This window comes from Molothrus ater, chromosome 21 (assembly GCF_012460135.2).
Source record: "Molothrus ater isolate BHLD 08-10-18 breed brown headed cowbird chromosome 21, BPBGC_Mater_1.1, whole genome shotgun sequence".
Taxonomy (NCBI): Eukaryota; Metazoa; Chordata; class Aves; order Passeriformes; family Icteridae; genus Molothrus; species Molothrus ater.
Genome location: NC_050498.2, coordinates 1,314,272 through 1,333,510, shown reverse-complemented (window position 1 = coordinate 1,333,510; position 19,239 = coordinate 1,314,272). Strand labels below are relative to the sequence as shown.

The 19,239-nt window shown below is 50.0% G+C and overlaps 1 protein-coding gene across 1 annotated transcript in view; it reads left to right on the top strand.

Annotated features, from left to right (window-relative positions):
- The window catches only part of GALNT17 (polypeptide N-acetylgalactosaminyltransferase 17), a 253,854-nt gene that overhangs the window by 29,347 nt on the left and 205,268 nt on the right, over positions 1–19,239 (top strand). The window lies entirely within an intron of this gene.

Below are 19,239 nucleotides of genomic sequence, written 5' to 3'. Positions count from 1 at the left end.
CATACCAAGGAGCTGCTCAGTGTTCCTGGGAGAGTGCCTGGAACTCACCAAACACATCATCTGTTTGGCCAGGCTGGATGAGTTATCAGCTCAGCACTAACTGTGCCTCTCCCTGCTGCTCTCAGCGGGCCCTTCTTACCCCAGGCTATTTGAGATGAGCCCTTTCCCCTGCTCAGACTTCCTGTGTGACAGACAGGTGACATTAACCCTTCGAGTGCCTCAGTCTGTGGCAGAAACCCTCTAAACAGCACTTTTCTGCATCAGAACTTTAGATATGGATAAGATGAGCATGGCTGACTTCCTGCAGTCCTGCAGACACTCTGACCCTTGCTTTTGGCCCTGGTTTCTCGGTGCATTTGTCAGGTGTGGGGAAATAAGGTATTGTTCTGTGCCATCAGCTTCTCAAGTGTCACCCTCACTACATCTCTGCCAGGGACAAATAAACCTAAGGTGGGGAGTGGGGACAGATGGAGAAAAGGTGATTTTTATGCAGCACTGCTGTGGCCCTTTGGCCTTGCTGTGATTTCACCACATTTGGTCAGCTGGAAGTGACCAAGTGCCAGTGATGGGAGAACGTGGCTGGTCACAAGGGCAGCAGGGGGACCTGGAGTCCTTGTGGGGAGCTCTTTTACATTTTGAATCACAGTTCTGTAGGATCCTTCTGGTGAGAAAATTGCTGTCCCAAGCATTCCTTTGGGGGCTTCCTGCAGGCTCTGAAAACTGTTTAACTTGGATCCTCCTGGCATCTGACCTTGAACCAGGGACTGCTTCAGAGCTTCAAGAGTGGCTCTTATGTCTTAAAAACGTGGGGAGTGTCTGTCCATGCAAGTTCATCTGGAGGGGGTTTGCCCTCTGTGGGCCAAGTGCTGCTCTTCAGATTTTTGTGCTGCTATTTCAGCCTTGACATTTTAGTGGAAGGTGTCCCTGCCTGTGACAGGGTGTGGAGATGGTCTTTAAGGTCCTTTCTAACCCATTCTGTGGTTCTGTGATGATTTCTCTGCCTTTGCATATTAAAAACTTGCTTCTCCTCCAGCTGCTTTTTCTGTGCTCCAATGCCTGTTTTGCTCCTCTTGAGTGAAACCCACTTCAAACCTTCATCAGTTGCCTCTGCAGAGCTTTCACCAGCCCAGCAGCACCTGCCTCTAGGAAGTGCCATCTTCAGGAGTGCTGTGGTTGTCTCCAGGGCAGCCAGCAGCAGAGCTGTTCATGGAATCACTTAGGGTGGAAAAGCCCAAGATCAAGTCAAACCTCTGCCCCATCCCCACCTTGTCCCCAGCCCAGAGCTCTGAGTGCCACATCCAGCCCTTCCCTGGGCACCTCCAGGGATGGGCACTGCAAACCCCCCTGGGCAGCCCCTGCAGTGCTGAGCCCCCCTTTCCATGGGGAAATTCCTGCTGCTGTCCCCCCTGAGGCTCCCCTGGCCCAGCCTGAGGCCGTTCCCTCTGCTCCTGTCCCTGTTCCCTGGAGCACAGCCCGACCCCCCCGGCTGTCCCCTCCTGGCAGGAGCTGTGCAGAGCCACAAGGGCCCCCCTGAGCCTCCTTTGCTCCAGGCTGAGCCCCTGGCCAGCTCCCTCAGCTGCTCCTGGGGCTCCAGGCCCTTCCCAGCCCTGTTCCCTTCCCTGGACACGCTCCAGCCCCTCAATTTGAGTTTCTTTGTCTCAAAGTGCTTCAGCAGTGCCAGCACAGGAGGATGGTCACTGCTCTGGTCCTGTGGCCACACTTGGGCTGGCACAGCCCAGGTGCCATTGGCCTTTTTTGGCCACCTGGGCACACCTGGGCTCATCTTCAGCCTCTGTCACCAGCACCCCTGGATCCTTTCCCACTGGGCATTTTCCAGCCCCTCTGTTCCAGCCTGGAGTGTTCATGGGGTTGTTGTGACCCCAGTGCAGGGCCCAGCACTTACATGCTTATGTTTATGAAAGTGGTTAAGCTGGGCCTTTGGTTGAGACTTTTCATCACAGGCTAAAGGTTTTAGATGCATGTTTTATAGAAAAATTAATGATCTGCTTTTAAAACCCAACCACAGAACTTAACTGTGGTACTCCAGCAGTGTTCACAGAGAAAAGCAATAATGTTGTGGTTGAAACCACCATGTCTGGGAGCCTGCAGAGCTGCCTGGGACTGGGAGCCTGTCTTTGAACCAAGGAGGGGACGTGGCTCTGCTGAGTTCTGCAGAATGATTCAATAAAGCTCATTCTGTGACGCTGGCTAGGAACATCTCCATCAGGGCAAACTGATGGTGCTGGAGGCTTGCAGGCTCTTTAATGCACAGGAGTGATGTGTGGTCTGTAACTGCCCAGGCCTCCCAAGGAAATGGATGTCTTTCATAAGTGTAGCTCACAGAGGGTCGTTTTTTGTGTGTGTGCAGGCTTGATTCACCTAATCAACCCAGCTGTGTGTTGGGCTGTAATTGTAAATCCTGGAGATCAATGCATTTCCTTTCCATTTAACAGCTCCTGAATGAGTGCAGTGCTGCACAAAGGGGATGGTTAATGAGGCTGGTTCAGCAGGGTGTTCCAGGCAGGTGTGCTGGTGAGATGAGCCAGCAGTCCCATGGGAGAGGCTCAGTCCTCACTTATATCACCCTCTGCCACCAGCTGAACCTTGGCTGGCTCTGTATTATATGCCCAGGACATTTGGGGCTGGTAGGAATTGGTTTTGTCTCTGTTTTCAGGAGGGGAATGTGCTGATCACCCCTGTTCCTGGAGCACAGCATTTGAGCTGTGCCACCTCCCTGTGTCCTACCCTGAGTGATGGCCTCACATCTTTATCCCAGGAAGGGAGGGGGGGAGGGTTTTTCCACCACTGTTGGGTTTATTGTTGTTGTTGGAAAGGCTCCTGAGGTATTAAAAGTTTTTTTTTCTTAGCCCTGCACTCAAAGAAGAAGCTGAGATTCTTCAGCTTTGGTTTTTAAGGTTGTTTATTTTCTCTTATGTAATACATGCTTTTTTGGACTTGCAGAGGTCTGTTCAGCAGGTCGGGTTGAGGCACACTGACCACCCTCAGGGCGGTGTTATCTTTGTATACTAAAAACTACATGTATTTTATTTATAATAATTTGCTAATACCTATCACTTACATTAGACAGTTTGTCTCTAAATGAATCTAAAAGTGCTACTATCACAGTAGAACATGGAGGTTAAGAAGAAGTAGAAGGAAGGACAGGACACACCTAAATCTCACTATTTTGCCTTTTGAACCCCCATTCTAAAAACTCTAAAATTCTATATTTTTACTCGGTGATAAATTCATTATCATTTTGTTCAAACTCTTGTGGCTTGCAACTTCTCACACAAAGTTGGTAATTGTTTCCATGGGCTAAAATCAAAGACAAAGGTGTCTGTGACTGCATCCAAGGTCTCTGAGCCCCTGCCAGGGTCTGGAGTTCTCCAGGGCAGCCAGAGCAATGTCCTGGGTCCTGACACACCAGGGAAGCTGATGAGTGGAACAATCATTTTTGTGTTAGATCCCAACACTTTGGTTCCTGCTGGCCACACCAGTGCTCCAGCCATGGACATCTCTGCTCTGGCTCCTCTGTAGCCTGTGAACCTTCTCAGCTTTCCTCTGGTGACCCTCTCTGCCTGCAGAGGCCTCCAGCCAGGGCAGGTGCTGGGGGGTTACCCTGAGTAAGGACAGTGCCATGGTGGGGCTGTGAGCTGCTCTCTGGAGCTGAATTTCACAGAATCATCCAACCTCAGACTGCTTGATGTTAGAAGGGACCTTAAAGCTCAGCTTGTTCCAGGCCCCTGCCATGGGCAGGGACACCTTCCACTATCCCAGGTGGCTCCAAGCCCAGTCCAGCCTGGCCCTGGACACTTCCAGGGTACTGCATTAACAAATTTTAAAGCTTGGGGAGCAGAAGTCATGCCCAGAGTGTGGCTTGTGCTCTTCTAGAAGGGATTGGAGCTGGACTGAATTGTTGGGCTCATAATTTAAATTCTGCATGGGCTGCCTGATGTTCAGGAACGCTGGACAAGGGATTGTTTATGGCCACACATGGACTGTGCTGCACACCCAGGGGTCATTTGGGACCCCTTTGCCTGGGCAGTCGATTTGTGCTCGGGAACTTGGGCCACATAAAGCTCCTGCTGCCCACAGGGGCTGTGGCACCCCTCCTGATTTGTTGTGCTCTTCTCGATGCTGATGTTCTGCTGTTTACATTAATGTAATTACATTAACATAAACAAAATATTTATATTAAAGTCACTGCAAGGGAAAAGTCACTTTCCTTATCCTGTCTTGCATCTCCACGTTGGTTGTTTTTCATAACACACCTTTTAATCTTCACTAATACTCCTATTTAAAAAAACCTCAGAGATCTTACAAGTATAGCTGATGTGGAATAACATAACTCATGGAGGAAGAACAGTGTCAGTCTTTCAGATACACAGAAAGCAGTATTTGGAAGTGCTTGGTTTGGACAATGTAAGGAAGAGATTTTCAAGGGCAGAACATTAGATGACATCAAGAGGAATCAAAGGCTATGTTTTCCAGAGAATCTGTGTGGACTGAAGGCCAGATTTTATCAGAAATCAGTGAGACTTACTGTTTTACAGAAGTTAGGCTCAGTTGCATTTGCTTAAATGAAGTTCATGAGTGGAGCTGCTTGGCAGTGTACTGAGATAAAAAGATCCCCAAGTTCCTGCAGGATTACAATTCTAGCAACCTTTGGAAAAATCAAAGCATTTAACATTCACAGGTGTCTTTGGAAATCTCTGCCCTCACACCATAGCTCAAGGGGCCCAGTTTCAGGGATCCAGTACTAAAACTCCTGGCCTCTGTGCCTGAGGCTTCCTTTTCCTGCAGAAAGGAGGGTGACTTCACTGTACCAATCCTGGAACCCCAGGCTGGGCCAGGCTGGGAGGGGGCCCAGAGGGTCCCTGGCAGCACCTCCCTGCTCAGGCAGGGCCATCCCAGAGCACAGGGCACAGCATTGTGTGCACAGGGCTCTGCAGGATCCCCGCTGAGGGAGACTCCAGCCCCTCCCTGGGCAGCCTGCTCAGGGCTGGGCACTGCCCAGGGCAGAAGTTGTGCCTCCTGGGCAGGGGCAGCTCTGGGCTCAGGCCCTGCCCGTGGCTCTGGTGCCACTGCTGGGCCTGGAGCCGAGCCCGGGCCCTGCTCTGCCCCTCCCTGCACACAGGGACACCCAGGGCTGAGGGCCCCTCTCAGCTGGGGCTCCTCTCCAGGCTGAGCAGCCCCAGCTCCCTCAGCCTTTCCTGGGCACAGAGATGCTCCAGGCCCTCCTCATCCTCACAGCCTGAGCTGGCCCCGCTCCAGGAGCTCCTGTCCCTGCTGTGCTGAGGATCCAGAGCTGGACACAGCACCCAGAGCTGCCCCCGGGGCTGGGCAGGGGAAGGATCCCTCCCTGACCTGCTGGGAATGCTCTCTGTGATGCAGCCCAGGATCCCATTGGCCTCCTGTCCCCAGGACACTCTGCTGCCTCAGGGACAGCTCATAGTCCACCATGAACTCCCAGCTCCTTCTCCTCAGAGCTGCTCCCCAGCCTGTGCCTGTGCCTGGGGTTGTTCCTCTCCAGGTGCTTGACCTGCATTTGCCTTTGATGAACTTCAGACAGTTCTTCTCTGCCCTTCTCTCCATCCCATCTAAAGGTTATAGTAATTATAATTAGTAATAAATATAGTATCAGAGATTTCTTTCCTATTCCTCTGTCCTACCTCAGAAGGATCTTTAATAGAGTTGCTCCAAGGCAGAAGCTGGTGTGTCAGGCTTCCCCCAGGGCAGGTTCACACATTCAGCAGGCAGATCTGGATTGGGGCAGGGGTGTGACAGCCTTCCCTGGCTGGCAGGACCGGGATAACTGCTGGATCTGCTGTGACGTTCATCTGCATGAGGGGAGGGAGAGATTTGATAAGGCCAACTACACCAGGCACGAGTTGTTTGGCCTCTTTCATGTCTGGAAGATGAATGTCAGGAAGTACCCAAGGCAGCCCATATTCTTTAGATTCTTGCCCTGAATTATTTAAGCATATTCATGTCTGCTTTCGTACCAAATTACATCTGCCGCCCTGGGACAGATACTGTGGTTTGTACAGAGCACTGAAGCAAAAAGGCAATTTTCCAGCAGCAGTCAGTGATGCTGGTGCCTTTATTTTGTCCTTCTGTCTTACCCATGGTACCTTGTTAAAGGCCACAGTTTTCATTTGCTGCCCTTCCCCTTAAAGCAGCACTTGCTGTTCCATTGATCCCGTTACAGTTTGAGGTTTTTTTCTTGTTTCTTTGTTTGGTGTTAATCCTGCTCCTAGGCATGGGTTTGAGGTTAAACAAGTGCTTCATGCCTTCTGTACAAGGTATCTGTGTCCCCTTGAACAGGCAGGTGGCCTTTTAGAGACTTTGATTCTTTGTTTACACTTGAAGTCCAGGGGCAGATGCTGTGTTGAATGCCATGGAATACTCATATTTTTGAAATGAAACAAAACTAAGTAGCCACAAGCAGCTGCTGGACCAATGCTTCTGGTTCTGGTCCTGCAGAGAATCTCTGGACACTGACTTTGGTGTCAACATAAAAGTCTGGGGGACTTGTGAGATCCATCCACCATGACTGGCAGGGCTGGAGTCCAGGGTGTGTGCAAAGGTAGTTTTAGTTGAGTTAGAGAGGAAAAGAAGGGGGAGAGAATCAGTGGTGACACCTTGGGTCATGATGGAGCCCAGTGTGGCCTTGGCCCTGAAGCTCACATGAAATCTTGGCCTCCTTTTAGACTGCAAACCACAAAGAATTTACCACTGCTCCTGGGTTTTATATCCTCACCTCTCCCTTTTCCACCATCTCCTTTTCCTCCCCTGCTTTTCCCTTTTCCTCTTGTTTTCTATTTCCCCCTTCTTTTCCCTTTCCCACCCTTTGACCAGAGCAGGGCACAGTGCAGATGCAGTGAAGCCCTTCCACACAAGAGAGCATTTTGTCATTTGGGGAAGCACATCCCAGCTCTCCTGCCCATTGCTTTGCTCCCCCATATCTGAATTACCCAGCTGCCTTCTTCAAAGCGCAGGTTGCAACCCTGGCAGGGGCTCCTGGGACTGTGCTTGTCAGGATTCAGGTTTCTGAGAGTGTCATTGCTGAGCCTTCCCTCAGACTTACAGTCACTTCAAAAACCCATTACAGGCTAGCATATCAAGGGCACAGTTAAACCCCTCCAGCATCCATCTCTTCAGTACATGAATGGAGTGGATGAGCTATTTCCAGCCTGACACCATGGATCACAGAGCTGCAGGTATTTCCCTGCCAGCACTCAGATCCTGGCCTTGATTTGTGAGGATGCTGAGCACAGGAAGTTTCCCCCAGTGCCAGGCAATGTTCTGTGTGCAGGTACATTCGGTGTGAGCAGGAAGCAGGGCTGGAATGGATCGTGCTCTCCATGGAAAAACTGGCAGCCCTTACTGAAAGGAAAGGAGGGGGTGTCCTTTCCAGGTACAGCTGGCAGCAGGTACCAAACCACAGCTCTGTCTTTTAGCCAGGCATTTGCTTTCCTTTCTTGCCTGTGGAGGTTCCCAGTGCTCGTTTCATTGGCCCATAGAAGTGGATTAAGGCTCAGACCCATTTAAGCACATCTTCTGTGTTAAGTTCAGTAATTAGGGCATCTCTCTAATGAGGAAAGGCTGAGGGAGCGGGGCCAGCTCAGGCTGTGAGGATGAGGAGGGCCTGGAGCATCTCTGTGCCCAGGAAAGGCTGAGGGAGCTGGGGCTGCTCAGCCTGGAGAGGAGCCCCAGCTGAGAGGGGCCCTCAGCCCTGGGTGTCCCTGTGTGCAGGGAGGGGCAGAGCAGGGCCCGGGCTCGGCTCCAGGCCCAGCAGTGGCACCAGAGCCACGGGCAGGGCCTGAGCCCAGAGCTGCCCCTGCCCAGGAGGCACAACTTCTGCCCTGGGCAGTGCCCAGCCCTGAGCAGGCTGCCCAGAGAGGGGCTGGAGTCTCCCTCAGCGGGGATCCTGCAGAGCCCTGTGCACACAATGCTGTGCCCTGTGCTCTGGGATGGCCCTGCCTGAGCAGGGAGGTGCCACCAGGGACCCTCTGGGCCCCCTCCCAGCCTGGCCCAGCCTGGGGTTCTGTGACTTGGTACAGGAAAATGGCCCAGCCAGGCAAGGACCAAAACAGGCTGGACAGGATGGGCACAGCTTATATTAAATATATTTTAGTGTTTAATGCCAGGTTGGACAGGGCTTGGAGCACCCGGGGATAGTGGAAGGTGTCCCTGCCATGGCAGAGGGTGGAATGGGATGATCTTTGAAGTCCCTCCCAACCCAAACCAGGATGGGAAAGGCATCCAAAGCTTTGGGGGCCAAGTGCAGCTGCAATCCCCTGGCAATGGGACACAGATGCGTCTGAAACATCTCCTTTTGGGCCCCAAGGTCCCAGATGTACCAGGAGGAAGGAGTGTCACCAGTTGTTTGCTGTGGGACAAATGGGTGTTCTGCCTCTTTCCACTTTTCTCCTGTGACCTCAGGCAAGAGATCCTCATAGATCACTTCTCTTTTCAGTTATAGAATCAGAGAATCTCCTGAGCTGGAAGGGCCCCACAAGGATCATCCAAGCCCAACTCCTGGCCCTGCACAGGCACTCCAGGAATCCCACGCTGTGCCTGAGAGTGTTGTCCTAACACTGACTGAACTCTGGAGTACTTATAATTTAAGTTAAATATGATTGAACTTACAGTGAAATTGGTGGAAATTGGAGTCTAAATACCCTTAAACACCTGGCTGCAGGTGCTTGCCTGGAAAGTCTCACTCCATATGTAAATAGTGTGTGATATGCCTAAACCAGAGCTCTCATTTGGCCCAAGGATGGAAAACCTTTCTAATGTCTTTCTTTATCAGAGCTGGAAACAGGCAGAGATGGTCAGGAAGAGAGAGCCCCTCAGCTGCAGCTGGCTCTGGCTCTGTGTTTTATATGCAGCCAGGCTCTTTGCTGCTTGCACTGAGCTCCAGTCAACGTAACAGACTCATTTGTGCTGCCTCAGTGGGAAGGAAAATCTGTTGCTTGGAGGACTTAAGCGTCTGCAGGTTGCTGTGGCACGTGTGAGCATCATGCACAGGCATAAGATGGAGCAGAGATGAGTGAAGAGCTCCCAGGATGACAAATGTGCTGCTGGAGAGACGTGGGGGCTGTGCTGGGGGTGTGTGACAGGCTGTGATGTGCTCCAGCCGTCTGATGGGTGATGACATGGGAGATAGCTGGGCTGTGTGATCCTGCTGGATCCCTTCCAGCACACATCCCTGGGGCTGCTCCTTCCCCCAGTCTCTGGGCATTCTTCACCTTTCTTATCTTAATCATGTCTTGCTGCCTGTGAAAGGCTCTGCTCTAATATTATTGGGCTTTTATTTAGTGCTTGTGATAGCATTGCCCTGGCTGGATCTGTTGGATGGCTGGGTTTTTAAAAGGGCTGCACAGATGTACTGAGATGTTAGAAAACAACCAGGACTTCTAGGGGGAAACTCATCCTATTAAACCACTAATTTTCCTTCAGATTCCCTCAAAGTATCATGCTGTGTGTGTTTTATAGCAGGACTGATACTCCTTTGCCATTTACTTACATTTTATTTATACTTGCATTGTAAGGCCTGAAGTGTTCGTGCCTCAAAAGATGAAACCCAGAGACGTGCCACAAATTTATTGCTGGATAACCTCAAAGTGGGAAAATTGCCAGTGAGCTGTGGAAGGCATATGTTCTCCCTCTGCTTGGAGAGTCTCCTCAGCCCCCACCCTGGCTGTTCTGTGTGCCTGCCTGCTGCTTTTCCAGCAAAGGTGCAGAATCCAAACTTAATACACAGAGGAATTAACAGCGCTGTTCTTGCCTTTGCTGTGCAGTGCCTTCACACCTGTAAATGTTTTATCCCCAAGCCCAAGTCAGGTGCTCAGAAAGAAGCAAGAAATTGGTGGTTCCTCCATTTGTCTTTGTTGCTGCTCCACCTGGCTGCCTTCAGTGCTCACAGAATCCTGGAATATCCTGAGCTGGAAGGGACCCACAAGGACCATCCAGGCCAACCTGACCATTCCTCTGAGCCTGTGCTGTTCCTGGGTGTACTCCTGGTTCCTGCTCCTTCCCAGCAGTGAGAGCTCTGAATATGTGTTCTTTTGGGGCATGACTGGTGTCATGTTTGGGTTTCTGTTCTACTGCTCTGCCTGGGGACACTGGGGAGTGACATTTGTGTGACCAGAGTGTTTCCATGAGGGGCTGCACTCCCACGAGCACAGCTTCCCAAAGCTGTGGCTTCTGAGGGGGAAATTCTCCCTGTTTTTTCAGGCTTAAGCAGTCTTAGCAAGTCTCCAATCTAAAAGTGATTTAGGCAATTTCTCCATATTTCTGTAGCATGTGTGACACTCACAGAGGGCTCGTAAAGGGTCATGGATCACTCACCTCTACTTTTGGTGGTGGTTCAGGGAGGGAATTCCTCCTCTACGTTTAGCTTAGACAATTGTGGATTAAAAATAACCTCAGCCCAAGGAAAGGAAGGATCCCAGGCTGTAGGGTGGGACTCAGTTATCCATCCAGAGGTATCATCCAGCCCTGGTGGAAAGGAAGGGCCCACCTGACTCCCCCTCAGCCAGCCCCATGTGCTGGGTCATGCTGAGCTTTGAGAGTTTCAATCCATGTGATCCCAAAGAGCTTTGGGCTCTTCCAGCTCAGCTGGCTGCACCCAAATGTCAGCTTTTGCACCTAAGCCTGGGCACAGCCTCCTTAGGGATTGATTTTCCTCCTTCCTCTGGTGACAGGACACTGCAGCCATGAGTTGTTACTCCAGTGGGCTTTGCAGAGCAGATGGCTGAAGAGTGGCGTGCTGGAAGGAGGGAAAATCCATCTTTATGGAGCTGCTGCTGCTGGTTTGGGCCATGAGGTATTTGGTAGCTGCTGCCAACACATGGATTTTGTTTAAATTTCACAGAATAGGGAATCATGTGAATGAAAACATGATGTGCTTATTTTAGGCAGGGCAGCAGTGGCCACGTTACTCTGAGTAGGGGATCAAACCTGAGAAGAAAAGTTACTGATTTTTTTTTCCTGGCCCCTAATTGTGATTCCCTGAAAACTTTTTCCAGAATCACTGGGTTTTGGTTTTTTTCCTGTTTCTAATAGCAGGAAATAGGACTGATTAGTATCTGATTACTAAGTCTAGGATACAGATTTATCCTTAAGATAGGATTAGGCCTCATGTAATGATTTTCAGCTGTTTATTATTATTTCATGTGACTAATGCATGGCCTATCCCAGAATTCAAAGCCAAGCTGAAGAAATGCCAGAAATATGCACAGCAGGGTTTTTTTGGTTTTTTGTTGGTTTTTTTTTTTTAATATCAAGAGCAAGTTACATGCCTGTAATTGTCTGCAGAAAGTAACATATGGGGAATTATGGGATGAGAGCCACAATGGCCCTGTATTTATTTCAGGGTCCATATGGGAAGCATTTCTCCTGCTGCTCTGTGGACAGACATTCCTGTGCAGCACAAACACGGTGGTGCTGAGGGGCTGGCACAGCCCACACACAGCCCCAGTTTGGGGTTTCATTGCCTCTCTAAGGTAAGAGGTTGATGGAAGTGCTGGGGGCTGCAGGCATTAAGGTGTCTTGGCCTGAAAAGCCAGGTGTCTGCTAAGGAAGGCAGGAGCCTCACTTGAAATGGAAAATGCAAACTCCCTCCTCCAAATTATTATAATTTTGAAATTAAGGGGCTCTCAGGCAAAGATATGGGAGTAGGAATAACAGTTCTTTATTAGGAAAATTAAAAATACAAATGCAATAGTGCAAACAAAAAAACCAAACCACTGCCAGAGTGAGAGCAGTCCCTGTCCCCTGTGTGTCAGGGGGTGGCACAGCCCCATCCCATGGGGGCTCAGCCCTCCTGCAGTGCCAGCTGTGGCTCTGCTGGAGCAGGGATCCTGCACAAGGGGGGAGTTTTCCTCTGCAGCTCCAGGGCTGCTGCAGATGGGCCTGGGCTCCCTCTGGCCATGCAGGGCAGCAGAAGCTGCTCCTCTGGCAATGCACTGGGCAAAGGCTGCTGTGCTGTGCCAGGCTCCCATTGGATCCAGGTAGGAATGCTTGGCTCCTGCCCTGGGCGCAGCATCTCCCCATGGGATGCTGGAATTGGATCAGCCCTGCAGGGACACTCAGTGGCCATGGACAGCAGAGATCTCCTGCAGGGAGGATTGGCTGGGGGAGAGATCAAGAAAAAACTGCCCCAAGAACAGCAGAGAACTGCCCCAGCTCTGACAGATGGGGACACAACCCACAGCCCCAAACCATATCTTACAACCCAGGACATAATGGGGAGAATAAGAAGTTTTATTACAGCACAAAGTCCAGTCAACTCAGTCAACTCACACAAGGAGGTTCCATGAGCTCTCAGACAGTAATACCAAGAAATGGGCACATGCTGCCCCTCAGGTGCTCCTGAGTGTCCTGCTGGTGATTCACAGAATTATCCCAGCTAGAAAAGGCTCCAAGATCAAGTCCAGCCTTTGGCTGATCCCCAGCAGCCCCGGGTGCCTCGTGCAGTTGGATGCAGCAGGCTCTGCCTTCTCCCCACGTGCAGTGTCCCAGGAGCAGGCAGCAGATGGGATTTGCTCCTGGAGGAGGAGCAGCTCTTCTCCCCAGCCTGGGGAGGGAGGGGAGGGATGTTCATTTCATAACACGCTGGCAAGTGTTTAAAAATAAGTCAGCGGAGCAGCAGCCAGCATTGGCTGCAGATCAGAGTTTTGACATTGCAAAAGATAAAAGCAGATTTGGAAAAATTCTGTTCGGTCCCTGCAGTCTCAGTCATGCAATAATCCCAGTCTCAGACACAGGGGAGTTTGTGGGGCTCCTTTGCTGTGGCACGAGCACACAGAGCCCTCAGGCCAGGTTCACCTCCCTCCTGAGGGTGATAAAGTTGTATTGATGAACTGAGTCTTGTCCCAGAGTCCTGCAGCCACCTTAAATAGATTCATTTACTGCTGTTGTCATTAGTTATTTGTACCTAGGTGGTGTTCAGGAAACTCAGTCATGTATCAAGATCTCATTGAGTACAAATGAACAATAAAATACACGGTGCTTCACAGACCTTACAGTTAATGACTTAACTAATTGCTCTAATTAATCTCTACAAAATTGGGGAATTTGCCCTGGGACCTTTTGAAAAATTGGTAAACATATATTGTTCTTTTTTCTGTCAGATATTCTCATCCTGAGGTTTCTGTCTCTGCTCTGGGTTACAGAAGAACAGCCATGCTGGGACATCAAAGCACAGCCAAAAATGCCCATTTAGCCTTAATTTATGCAGAGTATTTTCCAGTGTCCACTCCCCTCCAGGCCTCTCCTTGGGCTGGCAGGATCTCTGCCTGTGCTGGCAAATGGGGTGGGGGTTTTTGGGGGTTTGGGGTGTAGCACATGGGCTATTTCACAAGCCTTGGTCTGAAAACAATTGATCTTTGAGGCTGGTCTAGTTGAAATGAGCAGCACATCCCTTCCAAGCATGTATTGAAAATATGACAAATTATTTGGCCTAGAGGATGTGATACTGTCCTACTAAATGTGTCCTCCTGAGAACCTGACCTTTAGAAAGGATGTTTTGTTGTTGTTATTTTAGCAAGATAATTTCTAGTACCACAGACTCCTGCCAGCCCCAGTTTGGAGCTGAAACCTTGAGCAGCACAAATCCATTTATTACTTTTGTGCTGTATTTTTGTGTGTTCTATTTGCCCTGTCCTTCCCCCTGCAAAACAGAGGAAAAAACCCAGTTCCAACTGCTCCTTATCTGCCTGGTACCGAAATTAGGGAAGTGATGGTGGACACAGGTGGGTAATGGGGGTGATGTGCCACAGAGAAAACTTTTTCTGGGTCAGAAATGAGATTCAGTAAATGCTCCCCTCCAAAAGCCCTGACCTGCAGCAAACCTGGTCCATTTTAGATAAAAGGGATCTGTCTCGGGGCTCACTGAAGTGAGGGAAAGGACTCCCAGGAGGTCAGGCTGCTCCAAAGCCATCTTAGCACCTCGGGTTCAGGAGTTCAGTTCTTGTTTAAATCCCTAAAGAAGGTGTGGACAGTAATTGCCAAGGCTGCAGTGCCTTCAGGTGCTGTCTCTGTGCACCCAGGGCCCTCACTGTGGCTTCTGAGGCTCAGAGCTCACTTTTCTACTCATGCAAATTAACTAAATTGAACTAAACTAACAGCTCACTTTGAAGTTCCTGCAGAGCACAGCAGTGCATCAGGGTCAAGGTTCTTTCTGCCTTTCCTTAGGGAAGCCTCTCACAGACGTAGAATCTCCAAATTTCAGATTTCAAAGTCCTGCAGTTTTTGTTTCAAGCCTGAATTGTGGTTGATGCCAAATCAGCACCAGCCCCTGAGCATGTTCAGCTTGGTAGTTTGGATTCTGGGTGTCTGGGTGATGTTTCCATCAATCATTTGAAAACTGAGGACAAGTGTATCCAGAGCAATAAATCCAGAGGATCTTGGCATTCCATTTAACCATGGATGTGTAGAATTAAAGGAGTTCGGTATCCAAGAAGGTTGAAGTGAGAAGGGTCAGTTTTGAGGAGAAGGGGGGGTGAATGCTGCCATTAGATGCTGTAATAGCCAGAACCACCAGTATTCCCTCTCTGAGAGGAAAAAGGCACTTGAGCAGGGGGGAAGCACTGGAGGATGTTCCTGATGACCTTGAGCATGTGTAGGGGTGAGATGGCTGAGGCAGGAGGGGTGGATCATGTGTGAGAAATGATACTTTCAAAAAAATTTAGAATGTTTATTAAAACCTTATCAAAAATGTAAGGCTGAAGGCTGAATAGAGAAAGTAATACAGCACTGGGAGCAAAGGCTTCTATCACCATGTGCTCACCCACACAATGGATGTTCTGTCTTTTAACCCTTTATCCCCTCCCAAAGTTCTGTCCATGGACTCCTCCTTCCCTGCCCAGTGCTGGAGATCACTGCCTGACACCTTGATTGGAGCTCAGGTGCTGCCACAGGAACGAGTGACCCTCCCAAATGTCCCAAACCCAGGGCACCCCTGAGAACAACACAAGGGGGGAAAACACAACTATGAATCTATAAAACTTCTCTTAACATATACACAATATTTACCCCTTAATTGTGAGAGTCAGTCATCACATTATTCATCTGGAACTGTGGTGCAGAAAGTGTAGGAGAAGGAGAGGGAAGGGAAAGGAAGGAAAAGGAAGGGCCTGGTGCACAGGGCAGGATTTGGGGATGGGGATGGGCTGGAAGCCACTTACCTGTGGAGATGCAGGAGGGCTGTAAGCACAGGGTTATCATAGCAGTGACTGTGGGAAAGGGGAAGCAGGATGTGAATTTCTGGTGTGATGGGAAGCTTGACACTGGAAAAGCAGCACTGAAAAGTGCAAGTGCAATCCTGCAGTCACATTCCACTGTGAAAGTGTGTACTGGAAACTCAAGCTTTAAATGCAAAAGTGCCTTCCTCACTTCCTGCTTAACATTTGTAATTCTCTTGAATTACAGGTCCAAGTTGCTCTCAGGTGTTGTCCAAAGATGGGATATCCTTGTCCCTAAACATGGAGAAGTGGATGTAAATGCTTGTGGTTTCTCTCTTGACCACCATCTGGAGCAGGAGCTGTTCTGCTCAGAAGTGAACAATTTCCCCAAGGACAGCACAATCTCTGCAGTCTGGGGGGTGTGGAAGGCTTGGCCATGGCAAGAGGGAAGAAAAAAGTGGCAGATCCTGGAAAGATGTCCTTGGGAAAGAGTGGAGGAAAAGAAATGATCCCCTTCAGGCTTTGAGTGAGTCGGGGAGAGTGTGGCCCTGTCCCCACAGAGGAAGGTGTCCCCAGTTTGGGTCCTCAGCTCCTGGTGTCTGCCCCAAGCTCCCAGAGGGGTCAGATTTTCATTCTGTGCTTGGACTTGTTCTCATCCTGGGGATTTTAAGCATGACCTTCCTCCTCTTAGGGCATCTTTCCCACGGCAGCTCCAGGGCTGGTGGGCAGGGAGGGGATGGAGCTCAGGGGTTGGCAGCTCGATGTCCACCAAGGCTGCATTTTCCAGAGAGCAGCAGATTCCTGTTAACCTGACCTGCAAAGGCAGGGAGCTGTTAAATGAGGTTGCTGACCCTGGGTATTGTACAACAACACTTTTTGTTCCCCTCTTAACCCCTTCAGTTTGCTGAAGGGTGAGGAGGGCCAGCTTTGGCAGGTGGGTGTTAGTTGTGTTCCTCAGGGAGAGGAAGAAGGAGGAGAGGATGTAACTCACTTAGAGCTGCTGCAAGATACTGCCCAAATTGTTTAAGATTATCAGTTTGGGAATTAATTAAAATATGGCCTTAAAATGTTGGGTTTCTCCCTTCCTGTCTAGGGCAAGCAATGGGAAGGCATTCAGGGTTTTTTTAACTGTAAGTATCAACACAAAAAGAGCAGTCACTGCCTGTGAGCTGGGGAGCTGCAGGGTTACTCATTAGCACAGTTTTTAGGGGGGAATTAATTAGCATTCATGGGAATCTGGAAGGAGTCTTAGGCCTGATCTTGGCTGCCCCAGGGCAGGTCAGAGGATGGGCAGTGCTGGGGACAGGAGGGAACTGAGGGCAGCAAGGACTGAAGTGCTGAGGGGATGTGGTGTGGAAGAGACTGGAACTCAGGGATGGAAGTCAGATGGAGGCAGGATGGAACAGAAGGGGGAAGTGTGTGTTGGCAGCCTGGGAGGGTGGGAAGGAGAATGGAGATGAGGATTGTGTGGCCTGGGAAGTTGTGGGTGTTTGCTGGATGGCAAACACAGGGCAGCTCCTCCAGACCACAGGTTTGTCAAAGGCAAACTTTGTGAGTCCCCTTTGCTTTCTGGGCCCCAGGGGAAAAATGCAGTGGCAACTGTGACTGTCCTGACACTGGTGGCACTTCCCAGGACATCTGGGGATCTCTTCCATAGGGCAGGAGGCTGAGGGATGCCCATGGGGACACCACACACCTGGGTGTGAGTGATCCATCTCTGGGGTTTCCTCTCGATCACCTTGCTCTCAAAAATGGCTCCAGACATTCCTCTTTGGCTAAAAATGGGGTCCTGTGAAATGCTGTAGTGGCTGAGGCTCTCTGGGTGTACCTGGTCCCTCCAGATCAGCGACAAAGCCAGGGCTTGGCTCTCAGAACGAGGTGGCCAAAGCACAGTGCTCAGTGCTCAGGTGTCACCTGTCACTTGGTGTGGCCACTCCACAGAGAGGAAACCCCCCTGGCATGGCATGTTCTCTCATTTCCTTTCTCTAATTTTCTAAGAAATCAGGTTCTGTCTGTAAACATTAATCCTCAGCTAAGTCACCTTGGATAAGTTATTTTCTGTGTTTGACATCTGGATAAGGAGTGAGGTGTGTTTTCTGCTGAGTTCTCTGGGAGCCCCAAGCACAATGGGACTGAGACCCTATTGTACTGTGTACCCTGTTGTACCAAGTGTTCTACAAAAGGATCAAGGACAGTCCTACTCCAGGTAGCTGAAACTCCCAGTCCTATATTTAGCTGCCTCTCAGGAGTGCTTTGAGCGTTAATTATGTTTTTAAAGCACTTAGTGCCTATCATCAGCAGCTCTCTATAGAAACACGGAGTTAAACAGCCACAGATCTGGGGCCTCTTCAGAACTGTTCCCAACAATGAGCAGGGTAACCAGGCACAGATGTGCATGGATGGTGCAGAGTGAGCTCCAGGCTCACTCCTTGAGGCAAAGCGGTTCAGCTCCTGCTTTCCTTGAGCACTTGAGTGGTTTCAGTGAGCTGGGCCTGGTAGCAGAGTCCTTGAATGCACACAGAGCTCTTCCTCCCCACACAGAGACTGAGTCACACTGGGACAACCCCAGGTTTTTGTCCAGGTGTCTGTTGTGCTCCTGTGCTCATTCCAACACTGCATCCATTACATAAAGCACCCTGGATCCATGGCTGCTGTGTTTGTCAGGAGAATGCAGCTGTGTGCAGGAATAAAGGCATTGCAGTGGAGAATATTTCTCTCTGATGACCAAATTAGCTCCTTTATTTCTGGCTTTGGCTGTGTCACCCCTACGGCCCATTGGCAGAGCACAAACAGATGGAAGGAGTTTGAAGAGCACAAGCACTCTCTGGGGTGCCCTGTGTGTCTGAGAGCATTGAGAGCACACCCCAAAACCTGCAGTAAATGGGCTTGGGCACTGAGGGAGGACAGTGTCTGAGCACAGAAGTTAAATGCACCGAGCAAACCCTTGCCAAATGGACTTTCTTGACCTTAAAAAGTAATTGGTGATTTCACAGTTCAGTAAAATGCAGTTAGTTGGGATGTGGCTTGTGATACTTGCTAAGGATGCACTTGTAAATCCGGAGTTTCCCTCCCTGCAGCCATGTTCACATCATAATGACATCCTTTTTTTGGGAAAGCAAATTCTGGGCAATGTCATCCCTTCTCTAATCTCTAATTGGTCTTTACAGATTGAGCACATTCAAGGTAGCCCAGGGAGGGATTATTTGGATCAAAGGGCCCCTTTGGAGAACCCTGGAAGTGTTCTGAGGGCCCCTGTGCAGTGTGGGCTGCTCAGGGTACAATCCCACAGACCCTTTTTGGGGTCCACAGGTGCCAGCCTGTCCCAGTGACCTGGAGCTCTGCTTGAAACTTGGGTCACAAACACCACCCAGGAGTTCCTCCCTTCCCCAGACTTGAGGAGGGGCAAGCAGGGAGGCCTCTGTGAGGTTTTATAGCCTGGGAGGTGTTCTGGTGACCATCTGCAATTTGTGCCTCCCCCAGGGCTCTGTGAGGAGGTGCCCAGTGCACAGGACTCACACAATTGTGTCACCTCCCACAAACCCACAAAACTCAGCCCCAAACCTGAGCAGCCACTTTTGTATTGATGATATATCTGCACTCACACTGTGGTATTTCTTCATTTCTTATCTTGCCAAATGGCAGCAATTTTTTCCCTTTCCAACAGGCCAATCTATACAGAGAGGAAATGTTTTCAGAAGGAAACAGGAGCGTGCACTAGAGGAAACCACAAACACTGACAGCTTGCTATAGAGACACGGTCTGCAAATAACAGATTCCTTGTGAAAATAAAAATGCTAAATATTATTTATAACCTTTGAATGGGGTGCAAAAACTGTTTGCTTGTGTTTTTGTGGGTTCTGTTCTTTTCCTGCTTCCATACTCGTTCCTGTGGTTCTGCTCCTCTCCCTGGGGTAGTCCCATCACACTGCAGGTGCTGCTCCAGGCACAGCTTCTCTGGGACAAGATGGATCTAAGAAATCCTTGTTCTCCCACCTTGGGCTGGGTGGTTTTGGGCTGGCACTGAAATTTGACATCTCTG